Raw genomic sequence first — 5470 nt, 5'->3', positions numbered from 1 at the left:
AATAAATTAACTTTTCGATTATCTGTTGATGTATATGAAAAATATTTAACTAGACATGAATGTGTATTATTAAATGTATACATATTAGATCTGATACCCCCTGTTACCCTCAAAGCTACACTTTATACAGTGGCAAAAAACATGCAATTTTTTTTTGAATTTCGTGGATTTCTGCATTAATCTGTCAAAAAATGTGATCTGATCTTAATCTAAGTCAACTGTATTAACTAATGTAATGTGCCTGAAATAATAAAAAAAAAAAAAATTACTATAAAAAAATTTGAAAACATATGTAAATCCTTAAGGTTAATGACCTTGTTAACCTTTGAGTGTGCTTGAGTAAAAAACCATGCCTGCCAAAAAAAAAACCCACCACACTACATTCCCCTATACCTCGCCAAGAACTTGTCCTGAGCCCATCGTGGCTGGAACTGCGATGCAACAAGCCCATGCCAGCAGAAGCAGAAATTAGGCTAGCAGTAACGTGGTGCCTTTGGGGTCGAAGCGCTTTGTTTATTGACCAAAGCAGTAAAAGCCCGCACAGACTCCAGATGACGCTGTGGATGCAGAGGCTGAAGGTGAGGCTAATGATCCTTCTAATCCTTTATTCTCACTGTATCAGCAGGTGAGGCATGAAAGGAGCTTTACCCTTGTCCTGTTGACAAGGATCCTTCACCACTACAGTCCGCAACATTTTAGTTTTGGGGTTTGAAAGTTTCCTACTTCTGAACAGGACTAAATGTTCTTTCGTTATCATCATTTTTTTTGGCAAGCAATCACCCTCATAAACAGTTGAACTGGATCTCACAGCTCGCCTTTAAATAATTAATATTTACAAACAGTAAATTCAATTCTTGTGTGTGGCAACATGCTTGCTGAATAAAACCAGATTCTGATCAGCCAAATACAGTACACTCCCTGTTGAATTATCGGAAAATGAATTACAGAAGAAAAATAGAAAAAGTAGATTGGATAAAGATTGAGTTTTGTCTTAAAACAACTCCCAACGTGTTAAAATTTACTTATACTACATTAGTGGTGTTATTTCAGCTTTGAATATATAAAATAATCCCAGTAAACATATTCAGTTTTGCTGGTATAGACAGCTCCGGACAAAAAAATGTCTGGAATGTCATCAAGAGGAAGATGGATGGTCACAAACTATCAAGAAAAGCTGAGATGTTTGCTTTTTTTTGCAACAAGAGTGGTATAAATTTACCCAGCAGTAATGTAAAAAGAAAAACTGGTGGAGAGCATGCCGAACGCAGAAAAGCTATAATTGCAAATTGGTTGTTATTTTAATATCACAATAAATTTTGTTTTATTTGAGGTATTAAAGCTTGGCAAATGCTTCATGATCTTGAGTTATTTTGCTATGTTGTGATGTTCACATGGGGCTTAGCAAGTAAAGAGTTCGAGATTATTGTGCAAGCCTCCAAACTCCTCAGACCTCAGGGTAAGTGATCATTCATAGTAGGTGCTGAACACACAAGTCTGAACCATGGAGACTCTACTCCACTACTCACAATACTTAAGGGATCTGCTGTCAATGCCCTGGTGCCAGACACCACCGCACACTCGCAGATGTCTTAGCCATAGCTGACCATGTGGCACAAGGTGAACCTACTGTACATAACACACATATTGGGCTAAATGATTGTTTTTTAATATTTAATAATATTTCAATATGGCTGATCAGTGTATATTGTCTTTTGATTTCAAACCCAAAGTTTATAAATAAATAGCAGAAACAAAAGAATTAGAATAGCTGTTCAGGAGCAACGGATGTTTAATTGCATCAAATCCATAAACATTTGAAAATACAAATAAAATTATTTAGCAAAAAATTTGATTTTATTTGTATAAGTTTTACAGTTAGAAACTTGATCATAAATTAGAAGTTAACCAGTTAATCAACCAATTAATAATAATAACAACAATAATAATAATAATAATAATAAGAAGAAGAAGAAGAAGAAAATGATAGGAAAATGTGGGTGGGATATAAAAAAAAATATATATAGTTTAGGGTTTTTACGATTAGGTTTGTTTAATAAAACAATAATTAATTTCTATAAACCAGTAGCCTAACAAAATATCCTTTGGCTCCCAATTCTTTTTTTTATAAAAAATAATAATAATAAATAAATAAATAAATAAATAAATAAAGATGAGAATTTGCAGTTAGCAATCCAAATAATATTTTGCAATTTTTGTAAATTGCTCTGTTCAACGTTGCTACTATAAAGAAGCTTGTAGTCACTAATAGTGCTTCTATGTTGTAGATGTGTGGTGTTATACTGTTTTACTAAAACTGTTCTTAATGTATCATCTGGTGATTCCCACAGAATGGCATTACCTTAAAAGACCATTACCTTATTTCGTCAGGTACAAAGGGGTAGCTCAGTGGTTAAGGCATTGGACTACGTTTCAGAAGATCCCAGGTTCAAACCCCACAACCACCAAGTTGCCATTGTTGGGCCCTTGAGCAAGGCCCTTAACCCTCAACTGCTCAGATGTGTAATGAGATAAAAATGTAAGTTGCTCTGGATAAGAGCGTCTGCCAAATGCCTAAATGTGGTGTCCCAGGTGACTATAGGGCACAAGGCAGGGTACACCCTGGACAGGGTGCCAATCCCTTGCAGGGTACATGCATTAGCCAATTAGCCTAATCTACATGTCCTTGGAGTCCAAAAAAAGTTACTTTATATGTCATTTTTTTATTTTAACCTTCTCCAATTAATGATTGAAATTGTGTGCAAAATATGTACAGAATTCGATTTATTCATATATATTTTCAAAATGTGTGCTGCAACTTAATTAGATGTGAAAAAATGGTGCAGGGAGCATATTTAGGAATGATGATCCTTTAATATGATTAGGGGAGTACCATGGTTTTTGTTTGTTTGTTTGTTTTTTTGTTTTATATGGAGAGTGTATTTACTCTAAAAAAATTACACAAAAATTAAACCATTTACCCATTTGAAACTTTTATTTATTTATTAATTTTTTTACTGAATATGTTTTTTATTGCTCTGATGATCTGATGATTTTCCACATTTTTACATAATTTCTTTTTTTTTTTCCTTTCAGTCAATTAGTGACAAACAGAAATTCCAACATTATACAGTATAATAGTTGGTCTGATGTGGCTGGATGCACTTCCGTTAAATTCTCCTGGCACACACAAAGGGATAGCTGAGCTTACATGGAATATCATTCCAGTTCTTCGTGCCTGCAGACACAGAATAAATATAATTATACATACAATGAAACTAAATGAAACCTTAATCACCAAAATATTAAATAATAGATTATGACCACAGCTACTTACTAGCCCAGTTCATATGCACACAGCATTCTTGATCTTGAAAATTTGGTTCAATTGGACTCCACTTAGTGAAAGTCAATTTGGAGCCATCAGACCAAAATCAGTTGAATTTCTGAAAGAATAAAACAGTGGAAAACACAGGGTTTAAAACTTAATTTCATTAAATGTTTAAAATTATGCAGTATGCAGATATAATTCCCTGCTCATATGTTTAAAGCCCAATCCATGTTGGATTCTCCTGGTGGTCATGAGCACGAATAACGGCCTTAATCATCTGGTATTCATTTTCACTGTGAATTGTGGTTAAGTGTCCGCCAAGATTAATGCAGTGTTTCTAGAAAAAGAAAAAAGATTTATTTCATTTAGAACTGGAAAAAGAGTTTTAGAATTTAAAGTAATTTTTTTTTAAACTGAAATTGGTTACTATATATTTAAGGTAGTGCACTATTTCTAGGTCCCTATTGAAGTTTAAACAAGTGTGTAATATTGTGATTACCCAAATTTCTAATTTCCCTCAATTCAAATTAAATCTATTTAAGCATGGGTTTGATCCAAATGCATAATAAGGTTTTCCAAAAGCTTGTTAAGTGCTTTCTTGCTCAAGGTCACAGTATCATGACATTAAATGCTTAGAAGCTTTAAAAATTACTAAATATTTTAAAGATTCTACTCTTCACTAGAGTTGCTTTTAATAATCTTATGTGTAAGAAAAATAGTAATTTGTATTAACACTTTTATTTTTGTAAAAGCCAATGTAAATACAAGTACAATTAATTGATTTGTACCTCAGCAGAAGCCCAGTCCATTCTGTTGGCCTGATAGACGTAGCAATGTTTTTCATACTTCACCCAGCCAGTTGGACAACATGTGGAACATTTGCTGTTTACTTGACGCCCTTTAGCTTCTAACTCATTGGTTTTCAAAAATCAAAACAACAACAAAAACAATTAAAAAACAATTGCTTGTTCAAAATATAGCTGCTGAGTGATTGTGTTTAAATTTTAATAAGACATAATGCTAAATTAACATATTGAGGTCACGAGAAATAAAGGCCCATCTGTTAAACATGAAATAAACAGACAAGTCAATTAAATATGATTTAAAATTAATATTAAAATCAACTGAACTTTTATAGTCACAAATGACAAATTACTATTTTATTTACTCATGGCATGATTAATTGTCATGAATCTTGGCACGACATACTGGAGTCATTAGTGTTGTCAAATCTAAGAAATCACAAGATATTTAATAAATTTTATACACCTTCGTTAAGACCATTATGTAACCCAATTTTGCTTCCTTTGCTTTGTTTTTGTTTGTTATTAAGATCATGCTCTACATATCTTTCAAGTTTTCATAGAAGAAAGACAAGCAGAAAGAAAGAAAAATAAAAATGCATTATTAATACATTATCATGTGTCATATAAATTTCTCATCACACCTTATAAAAAAATAACCACCAGGTAACATTAGCGGCTTGATTTTGTTTGTAATTTCTGTCGTAGGAGTGTATTTTAATTACCTTTCACGATCTTATCAAAATCAGTTGCTAGAATGCAGAAAAATGATTAGTGCTGGGGGTGGAAATTAATATTTTACTAATGATTATCAAAGCTTTGTCACACATACTGTAGATGGCAGATTTTAATGGATTACCTTTCATCATAATCACAGAATATGAAGCCATTCATATTTTTACAATATAACAAGATTACTTTGTTAAGTGAATTAGGCTGCATTATGCCTCTGCTATCACCTACATTTTTCTTTTTAAATGTTTAATTTTAGTTGTTTTTGTATCTTACATAACACAGAAGGACCCTACCGAAGGCTGTTGCTGCCAAGACGAAAAGAAGAAGCAACACCACTTCAGTCTGACGAGCCATAGTTCACACACTGAAAGAAAAGCACAACTTCAGTTAATGAAATAAAAGCATCATATGGTATACCTCACCAAAAAAATCATCTTTCCTTTAATCAGGAGTCTCTTCTTTCTTGATATAACACACTCAGGTAACCAGTGATGCTTATATAGTCAAGCTGAGAGAAACTTCCTCTTCCCAAAGAAAAATGACATCATTATCTATTATCATATTTATCTGAACTTAAGTTTATTATTATTGCATATATAAAATT

General features: G+C 32.7%; 1 pseudogene; it reads right to left on the bottom strand.

Annotated features, from left to right (window-relative positions):
- Positions 1-3148: 3148 nt before the first annotated feature.
- On the bottom strand, positions 3149-5238 carry LOC128528993 (lactose-binding lectin l-2-like; annotated as a pseudogene).
- Between the last annotated feature and the right edge of the window lie 232 nt (positions 5239-5470).

Source organism: Clarias gariepinus, chromosome 1, assembly GCF_024256425.1.
Source record: "Clarias gariepinus isolate MV-2021 ecotype Netherlands chromosome 1, CGAR_prim_01v2, whole genome shotgun sequence".
Taxonomy (NCBI): domain Eukaryota; kingdom Metazoa; phylum Chordata; class Actinopteri; order Siluriformes; family Clariidae; genus Clarias; species Clarias gariepinus.
Note: the sequence above shows the minus strand (reverse complement) of the source record. Positions and strands in the feature narration are given on the sequence as shown.